The sequence below is a fragment of the Schistocerca nitens genome, chromosome 2 (assembly GCF_023898315.1).
Source record: "Schistocerca nitens isolate TAMUIC-IGC-003100 chromosome 2, iqSchNite1.1, whole genome shotgun sequence".
NCBI lineage: Eukaryota > Metazoa > Arthropoda > Insecta > Orthoptera > Acrididae > Schistocerca > Schistocerca nitens.
In genome coordinates this window covers 739969732-739981916 of record NC_064615.1, presented here as the reverse complement: position 1 = coordinate 739981916, position 12185 = coordinate 739969732, and the positions used below count along the sequence as shown (strand labels likewise).

The 12185-nt window shown below is 42.5% G+C and overlaps 1 protein-coding gene across 2 annotated transcripts in view; it reads right to left on the bottom strand.

Moving 5' to 3' along the window:
- Positions 1-12185, bottom strand: part of LOC126236956 (cGMP-dependent protein kinase, isozyme 2 forms cD4/T1/T3A/T3B) — a 582919-nt gene that overhangs the window by 212229 nt on the left and 358505 nt on the right. The gene's annotated exons all lie outside the window — the stretch shown is intronic.

Below are 12185 nucleotides of genomic sequence, written 5' to 3'. Positions count from 1 at the left end.
AAAGTTTTGATTTCTTCGTACAGAAAGTGTTCAAGACCATCAAGCCCTGAAATGAAGACAACGTGGCCATCAACAGAATCAGCTAAGCAACATTGCATTAAATGCATTAATGGGAGAATGAATTTCAATAATAGTCAAAAATGACGACATCCTTGGAAGTGGATAGTCGTAAGACACTTATTCTTCGGGGAAACGGCACGTTACAACGTCAATAGGCATAGCAATGCAGTGACTAATAACACCAGAATGTTATCTCTTCAGCGCAATCTGAAAACTACATTTTAAAGTGCCAGATAAGTGTTTTCCTACAAAGTTGCCATGGTCACTGGTTCAGACATGTCGTCTGCTCAATAGTAAACTGAATGGGGTGCGTTATAATGTAAACTACGATTATGCAGAGAGAATTGTCACTTTTCTAAGTGACGGTTTCAGTACTTGCTTGACAGATGTGATATATCTGTATCAGCGCAAAATCAGCCCTGTAGGCAAATTACTCTCCTCGATGAAATCCTACAGTCTGTATTAGCGAACGGTTTGCTCTTCTGGGAGGAGCCTTGCAGCTCGGGTGACAACAGCCCGTTAACGGCACGTGAGGTAAGAACCGCCGTCGGTCGCAAACTCTGCAAGATAGCGTCCTCGGCTGTCGGGGTTAGTGTGGTGTTGATGACTCATATTTTGTCGCCGTAACTGTGCGAACAGTACTTCACTGTCACCTGCTCCGCATACTTAGCACCTTCCTCTGAGACACTGCAGCCCGTAATTTCGCCACCACATTGACTTGCAGTACGGATGACACAATACGTGTTCGCGCGTGAATCACGCATGCGACGTGAGGACAACCGGAAATGTGCCCTTCTCAGCGTCACCTCAACATTTCTGGAACTTCCCACAAAGAGGTAAGCACGACAGAACACCAGCTCCACTTATTTGATCATGTAAAAAAAATACTGTTTTTCATTTGATATTTACATTCCTAAAGCGGCAATAGTTTCACTCCTACAGGGTAAGCTCCCCCATTTTAGCGAAGAAATGTCAGAATACATACAAGGACGATGTGTTCCTTCTTTGAGAACAGTAATTTTTCATTACAGCTGTTGCTACGGGCGTATTTTGTACTTTAATGTAGGAGCAAAACTCAAGAGGAGATGGTTCATGAAGTACAAGAAAGTCGTGGCAATATGTAAAAAATGCGTCATTTATGTCTGATAGTGTTGCTCAAATAACTCTTATGTACTTTTACTGATCTAAAAACAAACCTCACAGATTACTTTTCTTCCAATTACGCCTATTCACTTCAAGATTCTCTCTAAATTAGCGAAATTAACGTTTGGTCGCTTAGCCATGCATGTCTAGCAGAAGTAGGGACATGTGGCTAGTTTCGTGTCTCGATTCTGAGTCATAAGGGAGGGAGAAAAATTCTTCCGTTGGCAGGTGACCGCAAAAGTCAGTGCTCTACTTAGCTTTTCAGATATTAGAGTGTTTCTTCTTTACTTATTTTTGTTTTGATTACTTGGAAGAAGAAGGAGAGAGAGAGAGAGAGAGAGAGAGAGAGAGAGAGAGAGAAGAGCGTGAGAGTCGGGAGAGAGAGAGAGAGAGAGAGAGAGAGAGAGAGAGAGAGAGAGCTAGGCTAAAGTTGTTTTTGGAGAGTTATTGACAGCATAGTTCTGAAGTCGTCACCTCGTACTGTAAATTACATTTTAGAGCCGAGTCTTCCATATCGGGAGAATTTATCGAAACGCGAAGATTTGCAAGAAAGCATAGTTCGATTCAATCGTACGACATAAATAACGTTTTCTCTCTTGTGTGAGAGAAGTCTTAGTAACGTCGCACTAACTGCAATGAATAATTCGTAAATATTTGTCATCATATTTCCGCTTAGAAATGTTGACCTATTGATTGTCTCTTGCGCCGAATATGGAACGTTCCCCGTTACAAATGTACGTGTAAATTTATCTCGGTCGTGATTTGACAATAAAATGAGTATGTCCTGATAGATTAACAATAATCTGTAGTCACCCTACCCTGGTCGTCATCTTAGTGACGCTGTTAAAAATAAATGACTTATTTCCCGTGTTACAGTTTACCGACATCTAGCCAAGGTAGCTAGTTGGTGGGGCTGACAACTTAAGACATCATGGCGAAACTAATAAGAGTAGAAAGTGGGAATTAAAGATACCCTCGGGCCTCCATACCTAATATCGTCTGGAGCGAAGAAACCAAGAGTTACCCAATCATATAAGTGTCATGAAGCCTGTGTCTATGAATGCATGTGATGGCCAAACCAATTTGAAAACATGTTTGCTTGCTGAGCTGTAACGAAAAGAGGGAACGATTTTGCGTTACTTAATTTATAAAAGGTGGGTAAATTTTGCAATTTTTACCACCTGACGCGACTGGAAATCCGAGAAGATTTTAAAAATTCATATCGCCACGAGACCATACATTCATACTTTGCCTACATACTTCACCCACACAACTACAACGGAATCTACATAAGATGAAATGAAAAAGAAGAGTACAGTACAGAGGTACATACATGCAGCTGGCAGGTAAAGAGCTGACCTCCAACATCTTTGACTCGATGACAAAAACTAGAATGTAAATGTCAAAAAAGTTCAGGGAAAAAGATGAACACAGCTTACATCCCTCCAGAATAGCCATTGTGTCTTCTGTAAATTTTCGAAAAATGGTGGAGTGGTGCGAAATAAAAATGAATATCCGTCAGAATGCTGTATGACATTAACTGACCGGTTAGCGAAATAATAATAATAATATTCTGTCAATGAATGAGTTTTCAATCCATATTTCAAATAATTACGCCAGTTACACACAAAAACGGTAACAATAGAAACACATAGTTCTTTGTTGTTTTTACAAGACAACATAATAATAATAAATCAGTTACGTGTTTGAGGGAATTAGTCTTGATATTGTTCAAGAAACTTTTCTAATAAGTGTTTGAAGAGATGTTGTGGAATTATATTATGAATATTATTACTATTATTATTATTATTATTATTATTATTATTATTATTATTATTTACTATCCTCATCATTAAAGGAAATACAAATTCACCTGGCTTTCAGTTTCCGTTTCAATGTGACGCTGATTCTAACTTAAGCATCGCTAATTCCCAGTCTATCGTCGACTATTAACAAAAACATGAAAATATTGCGTCCATAAACAGGCGTCAATAAATTTAATAAAAACTGTTAAGCGAGATTCGTTATGACTAACTACATAATTAGGATTTCGGTCCCTTACAAGGGAAGCGAGGACCAGTGTAAATAAGTTTGTCGTCTAGCTCATGCACGTCTCTATGCCATTTAATAGCAGCAGTTATCACAGTGAAGGAGAAGACTAATTACTCTGAAACTATTGTACCTGAAATATGACATTACCGACATGAATAAAGTTCGAACGGAGTGGATAAACACTCTGAGTGTTTTTCAGAGGGTTGTCGTATTACTCTGTGTTTTGTGGCGGACTTATGGTGATTGTATACTACAGGCTTTTTCACCGTTCTGTCGATATTTTCGCAGAACCAAACGTAACTGGGTAACAAATGGAATAAATCGCAATTACATTACTACTCTGTAAGGAGACACCAGAGACCAGTGGTCCCGTACAACAAAATGCTCAGAACACACAGGGTGATTACAGACAAACTGTGAAAAACAGAAACACATTGCGCACTACACTGGATAGAGAAAGGTTCAAAGTTTTATGTTCTCACAGACACTATGCCATACACTCAACATGAGCGCTATGCGTTGCTTGAGGAACATCGAAACCGAGTCCACTACATTCCACACACGAATCAACAGGTCCCTGTTTATTGCAGTGACAGCTTCAACAGTTCGATTTCTCACATCTTTAAGAGTAACTGCCATAGGCGGCACAAAGACTCTGTCTATTATGTACCCCTACAGGAAAAAAAATTGCAAGGTGTGAGGTCCAGTGACCTGGGAGGCCAGAAGCAGTGAACAGGATCTTAATGCCCACCTCTTCCAATCCAGCGTCGTGGGGTGGTACTGTTAAGATAATGCCGCACCTCAAAGTGAAAGTTAGGCGGGGCGCCGTCATTCATAAATGTGAATCTTGGAATCTTCGTGAAGTTTGCAGCACGTCCATGTACAACACTTCTGTCACAGTTTACTCCATAAAATGGAAAGGTCCATAAACTTTGTGAACAGAAAACACATTCAGTGTCGATGAGTCTCATGTTCGACCACGACGCCACGATTCTGTGATCCACAAATCCTTACTTTACGGCGGTTTACTTTACCCGACAGATGTAACGTCTATTCGTCCGAAAAGATGTGTCGTTCGGAGAAAGTGCCCTTTGCCATATCCTGAAGAAATGAAATGCAAAATTCAGACCTTCTGTTATGGTCGCCGGGACACAATTGCTACAGTAACTGCAACTTGTAAGGCTTCATTGCAGGCGTTGATTCAGAATACGCCAACCGATGTTCCAAGAAGTTGAAGTTCCTGGCCGGCCGTCTTGTGGACATCCGAGCCCTCTGTGTCAACGCATATCGGATACCTCCACATTTTTATCAAACGTGTGTGGTCGACTAGTGCTCTCTCCTCTGCATATACAACCAGCTTCCAAGAATTTTTTATGTCAGTCATAAATCTGCTTGTGCACAGGCGGCATCTCGCTCAATCGACGGCAGAATCCACGTTGCATCTGAACAACTGACTGACTTCGCGCAAATTTCAACAAACAAAATGACTTCTATTGTGGCGTAGTTGCCGTTTTGCTGCAAAAAAACAACAGCACTTCTGCGTCAAAACTTTAAACCTTACCCTATCCGGTCACTCGTGCAATGTGTTCCTATCATTTATAGTTTTCCCGCAATATATTTAAAAAAAACTGAAATCTGTTCTTTCTTTTTGAATCGCCCTGTATATCTTAATAACCTCCGAAATTTTCTCAGTGGAGTTCTAGTGCATCCTACATACACAATATTACGCAGCATCCCATGTGTTTCATAAACAGTGGATACCTGTTTTATTTACCGGCGAAATTTGTTTTTGTTTTCGGTTGCAAAACTTATCTTCAGTGTTCGTAATCAGTTTATCAAGTCTTTCGGGCATATTATTATATTAACGTGCTTGTTTACCCCATGCAAAATAATCGGTAGTAGACTTATCAGTACCGTCTGGACAGTTTCAAAAAGTTTTGTATGCTGCATTACAAGTAGTATTTAAGATAATAAATATGTTAGGACTGCTGGTGCCAGTAAAGTGCTAAAAACTCGTTAGGCAAAGAACTGAAGAAAAAGAAAAGTATCTCTGCAAACATGGGGCATCCTATTTTTTATCAAAAGGAATGTACGTTCGGCTAAATAATTCGCAACCGCGGGAGGACACTAAATTACAAGAGTCTGTTTCGCCTTGCAACGATGCTTGGCGACTTCAGTTGTGGCCAGTAGACGCGCTGCGTCAGGTTTCATGGGAACTTCGCTTCCAAGAGGCGAACCACAGCATGCGTAAACAGTCATTTCTCGAACATAGCCCAAACAGGACCACAAAGACAAACAACATTTACAGTTGCGCTGCCCGCCTTCAGCACAGCACAAAACTAATCTGCTATGTTGTATAAACACTCGCGTCCTCTTTTAAGGACAATATTTATATTCAGCTGAGCTAAACTTCTCAACTGCGAAGGCTGACATGGAATTAAAGTAAATGTTTGGTGGTAAATTCCGGAGCTCCACTTATTCCTTAAACAGCATTTCGCAGTCGTGTTGCTGAATGGCTCAGCATCGACCTTTGTCCCCCTGACTGCAGCAGTATTATCGCTCTGCGAGCAACGCCGCACGTGCCTTCGCATATCAGCGGACATTATCATCGACAATGAATACTTGTTAACCATGAAAGTTTACAGTCTTGGGGAAAGAGTCAGCTAAGAACACTTACCAAATTCCTAGAGCGCGCGCTCTGCACCGCCCAACATAATCTGCTGCTTAATTCAGCTGCACAGCGGAGAACAAAAATGACGTGCTTCATCTACACAGGCCATTCTGAAGCTTAATTCTTGCCCAGACGTCGGATGAAGCACATTAAGGCTACGTGAATACAGCACAACAGTCACACGACATAGCTGGAACGGTATACTTTACGGCCCGGCTTACGAGCAAAATCGCTGCAAAATACGAACAGCTACGTAATGCAATGCAAGCAGTAAGTACAACTGGTACGGAGTTAATCTCTGTACCTACTCCCTCTCCAGCCTCTCGTGCCGGTTGCACCTCTCCTCTCTGTTTCACTACTAAGTAGGGAAAATTGAAAAGTTCTAGGTATGGTACAGAAACGGCGTTGATATCAACGAAATTATTTTTTTCCTTATGTTGTTGCGCAAATCAAGGGTCAGTTTGATCTAGGCAATAATTATGTTCATAAGGTTTTTTGAAATAGCCGTGCTGTGCTTCTGCCATTCAAAGGGACAAACTGGGATGTACTGCTGCCATAAAATTCTTTGTTTTACTACTAACGGAAATTCATCCAAGAACAATGATCAGCATAAAGACGTCCTGCAACTCGAACGACGGAGGAAAACAGAATTAATAAAGGGTACAATAAGACTGAAAGCGCATAAATACCTGATTTCATGAATATGTCATCCGCTTTACAGTGGCTTGCAGAGGTTTTATGTAGATGAGTAGAGATTATGGCATACGCTACGGGAAGACTTATCTACGAAGAAGCTTCGTGCAAGATGGATAATCGGAAACAGACTAATGAGTAAGTTCTGTAGAGTTTCGGAAGGAATCCAAAAGAATTTCTGCGCCAGTTTGTTACTGTGGAAGAGACTTTGCTGTATATGAAAAAAAAAACTATGCCACCAGCCGGAAAGGTAACAGTCAGTGATTTCTGCGATCCTGAATGCATTCTTGTTATTGGTTACCGGCTAAAGTGTAAAACTGTAGCTGCCAAATAGCGGTAGTGTCTTCTGTACCAGTTGGACGAAAAATGAGGGGAGAGCCTAGATTGCAAAAAATGTTATAATGGGAAAAATACGCCTGTCCTCAAAGATACTTTGTCAATGGTTGAAATGAGAGATTTAAAGTAAGAACTGCCTGAAAATGCACCCGATGCCCTGGATTTGACACAGTCTAGCATCTCGTGCAGTTCCACAAGTGACGTTACTTCTGGTTTTGATTCCTATGAAGGAGCTGTGGCAGCTATGGGTGGGTATTTTGCAGAGATTGCAGAATCACAATACAGAGACGAATCTACGAGTCGTGGATTCCTGAAGCGACTGTTCAATATGTCTCCACCACCGTGTGTCGCCTTCGCATTTCTCCATTCACGGAAGTGACACAGTGCGCTATACGCAAAGGCGATCAAGAGGGTAAAAATTGTAAGTGTAATAGAAAGTAAGAGAGTATGAAATAGACTGCGAAGAGTGCTGGGATTAGTACATCACAGCAAATGATGAGTAGTGTAAGAAAGCATGATACCTCTTAAAAGAGAGAAGTTACGAACGAAGAGTAGTAGTGCACAATAAAAAAAAACACGTTTCCCAAAGCAGTAGAGGAATGTGTCGATTTCTGAGAATATAACATACGTTACCTTTTCTCGCTCGCAATGTTCAGTCATTCGCGCGAGCGGGAGATTAGATACACAGCTCATATGGACGGAAGAAAGTCTTTCCTTAGTTATGGGTGCAAGTATGCCACGGTTACTGACTCAATTCTTACCAGGATGAACAGAACTCCCTCTTCTTTGCCCGATCAAGGGCTACAGATAGCAGAGCATTACTGTATCCATGCAGGCTACACCTTGTTATTCTTGAAGTGGGAAATTAAACTAAGAGTTACTAAGGAACACTGCCGATATTATTTGGATACTGGGATGTTTATCATGAACTATCAGCTACTGCAAACTTAACTTCAGCAGGTTACACTTATCACTACATAACGACTCAGCTTGTGAGGTTTCTAGTATTTCAGTAACTTCTTTCCCAACATCTCAGCAAAGCAAGCTCTGGTTTTTCACAGGCGATGCTGTTATCTACAACGAAGCGTTATCTGGATATAACTGCACTGATATCCACACAGATGTTAATACGAATGCGGCCTCGTGCAAATATTAGCAACTGGATCTTAAAGCAGAGAGTGTCTATTAATAGCCACGGGCATTAGTAATCGCAGAAGATTTAGAAGATTTCTTGTCCACGACAACAATAATAACGACAACAGGAACACTGTCATGTCGTACCAGTATCTGAAAATGCCTCTTTATATGGAACAGTTTATTGCATGCGATCTTCACAAATTCGCTGCTTTTTCTCTATAAAATAAAATAATACAATAAAAAAACACATTTATGGATAGGAGTCATGAGTCATGTTAACACAGCCTGGAAACTGCAGTCGAAGAGGCTACACTTTAAAGATAAATCTTCGTCCAGCAGGTACAGTAGCAAAAATTGCCATAATTCCTGACACAAATATCAGCTTTACTTCTTCCTGGAACTTGTTCCACCGATGCTGCAACAAGGCCAACCACAGAAGGAACATTGTAGAGCAGAACTTGCAGAAAACACTGTGCTGTGAGCCAGTTGCTTGAAATGCACGTTGCAACAACTTCCTGATTGATGGTGAAATAAGTAGCTGTATAGATGGGGGACGAACAACTTACAAATAAATTTTGGCTTTCGCAAAAATGTCATTTATTAACCTGATCTCCAAGTTGGTCAATGCATTAGTTTTTTTGCTTTCCAAGTCCTTTACCCACTCAGGACAGAAATTCATTTCCAACACTGCTTACTAACTAATTCACCTCATAGATAATCTCTTCACTGGGCGAAGTTTTCTTGCCTTCAGTCCATTTGGCAGTGTTAGGAAACAGAAACGTCACATGCGGCTGAGATTGTCATGTAAAAAGTACGGCGAACTGCTTCCTGCCTAAACAACTTCGTCATTGTATTCCTGCGGATGATTGAAGTAACAGCCAAACACCGCGCTGTTTATTGTTGGGTGGAACGGTCACAACCGTGAAGGCGATGTGCTTCCATTAAACTCGACTGCGTACAGCTAGCGGCCGAGGGGTGTCGGGTACCGGCAGCTGGGGGCAACAGGTGGCAGTCGCACCCCAGAAGCCCTACAAAGGGTTGCCTGGACCCCTGAGGCGCAAGCGCCCTCCTCTTTCCCAGGGACCCATATCCCGGTGAACAACAACCAGGGGCGACAAATAATAAAATGATGTCTAATTACGGATGCATAAATCTTGTAAATTTCTAGGAAAGAGTGGAAAATTCAGATAAGTGGCGTAACTGTAGGGAAGTTGAGACACTGGGGAGCTTTTGTCGGCTGTTGCACGCGTCACGGGGGTGCGACTAATTAATTCTTGTCATGGGGTCCACTAGCTACATTCTAAAATTCTCAAGTCGAGACGGAAATTAACAACTGATGGTTATTTGCAGTTACTCGCGTTCTGCAGTAATAAGGAGTGTGAAAGTACTATGTGTCACTAAATTTCAATGAAATAATTGTTAACTGAAGCCACAGCATTCGACATTTCACTTATCTACATAATAGGGCCTAACGATCGCATAACATACAACGCGCGAGCGCACAATGCGTCTACGACCTTTCACACTAATGCGCTCACTCGAACTCGCTGTGGCTGCCGATCACACTACTGCAACAGTGCCCAAAACAATGCTTTCATAATGGCGTATTATGGCAATACAGAAGTCACTGCGGAGTGGCCGAGCGGTTCTAGGCGCTACAGTCTGGAACCGCGCGACCGCTACGGTCGCAGATTCGAATCCTGCCTCGGGCATGGGTGTGTGTGATGTCCTTAGGATAGTTACGTTTAAGTAGTGCTAAGTCTAGGGGACTGATGACCTCAGAAGTTAAGTCCCATAGTGCTCAGAGCCATTTGAACAGAAGTCACTGCGACCTCACATATCGTGGTTCTTGTATCTTCTTCAAGCAGATGCAGTGCACAGTTTTTGGTGAAAAGCTGCTGCCGACTTAAGAGACGATATAAATTGTGTAGCCTGTCTCTCTGTACAGTGACGGCCGGTGAACCTGCGTCAGTGCGCTACAACTGTAAATGTCGCACTTTCTCTTCTAAGGCGAGCTGGAAATGGCATTAAAAGCGCGCCATTTCTCTTTGAATGCTTGTTGGTATGCAAATGAAATGGACGGAAACGTGTTTTGTAGCGCTCTGTCCGCGATAACTAGAAATGATAACTGAAATGATGGTCAGCTGTGCTACGATCAACTCAGAGAAGGGACGCAGCTGTGTGTTTTGGACTGTGCGTGCTTTCGAGGCCCATGAGAAAGACAGGTCGCAGCGCGAACGTCACGAAGGTAGACCTGAACTCGCTCGCTCGATCAGCGCAGCAGGCAAAATGCTTTTCTAAACCTGTTAACTCGCAGCTGAGCGTGTACGTATTAACTAGAAGTGTGGTGTCACCGCTAGACACCACACTTGCTAGGTGGTAACTTAAATCGGCCGCGGTCCTGTAGTACATGTCGGAACCGCGTGTCGCCACTGTGTAATCGCAAACCTAGCGCCACCACATGGCAGGTCACAAGACACGGACTAGACCTCGCCCAGTTGTACGGACGACATAGCTTGCGACCAGACGTACAAAGTCTTCCTCTCATTTGCCGAGAGATAGATTGAATAGCCTTCAGCTTAGTCCATAGCTACTACCTAGCAAGGCGCCATTTGTATCAGTGCTTATAGCTTACTAATATTCAAGAGAGATGTATTCCAACAAGAGAATAAAGTTAAGTATTATAATACTACGTACTTTTCTTCTTATTCATTAATAAGTCTCATGTTCCAGAACTTCAAGCCCGTCTGCGTTAGTTTAGCGTGCACCTAGCTACCTCATTGTGTCTATGCTGTATGAAATAGACACAACAAGAAGTATATTTTCTAGTGGAATCTGCTATTATGAAGTCTTGCTGATAACAGTACTACAAAAAACTGCTCCACAAAATTTCGGGAGAACTGCCGGATGTCTGTAACTTCCTGCCACAATATTTCGACGCATACTCTTCTGGCCATCTTCAGGTGATACTAGCGGAAACGCTGAGCTTTGGCGTTGTACGCCGGGAAAGTTTTAAATCTCACAGTACTAGAACAAAATTTAAGATCAATACTCGATATAAATGGTATAACTGCTTCCTTATAGCATTTAGTATCTTCTGCTTAACAGTCGTCATTTCATACAAGAAGTGGTGCCGTATGCAACTGACAATCATTTTTGCAAGATTTTAATTTTATTGTCCCCCAGTACAGCCGTAAGAAATTATAAGTCGGTCTTTGGACTTCCGATCATTGTAGGACTAATAACAGTAAGAGTCCATAAAAGCGGATTTCAGTAGAAGAAGCAATTCTCGTTTGTACCTACACTCCTAGTTACGAGTTAACAGAAGTAGAAACGCAGTTTGTCTGCTGTGTTGAGCGAGCGGGGAGCTCAGGCCTATCTTCGTGACGTACTCGCCGCGGCCTGTCTTTCTCGTAGGCCTCGGCATGCTCTGTGACGTTATCCCTTCCAGCACTGTGAGTACTGCGTCGGTCGCAGCACGAGGTTAGTGTTTTTGTTTGACAGTGGTTCAAATGGCTCTGAGCACTATGCGACTTAACTTCTGAGGTCATCAGTCGCCTAGAACTTAGAACTAATTAAACCTAACTAACCTAAGGACATCACACACATCCATGCCCGAGGCAGGATTCGAACCTGCGACGTAGCGGTCGCTCGGCTCCAGACTGTAGCGCCTAGAGCCGCACGGCCACTCCGGCCGGCGTTTGACGGTGTATTTAAATCAAACAAGGAGACCAAAATTATGTGAATAGAAGCAAGCAAATGTCCCGTTTCAGGTTCCTATAATATTTTGCCTAAGTGGTCTGTAGGGCAATAGTAAAACGCTCCCTAAAGATTTATGCATAGATGATGAAGTCCCATACTCCTTGACAGAGCGTAAGGGTCCTAGTGGAGGTAGTTCGCCTTTACCTTCCTCCGATCGTAATGGGGATGAAGTATGATGATGAAAACGACACAACAACACCCAGTCATCTCGAGTCAGGTGAAAATCCTTGACCCCGCCGGGAATCGAACCCGGAACCCCGTGCTCGGGAAGCGAGAACGCTACCGCGAGACTACGAGCTGTTACGCATAGAGTATGGGGTTTTTGAGCAGG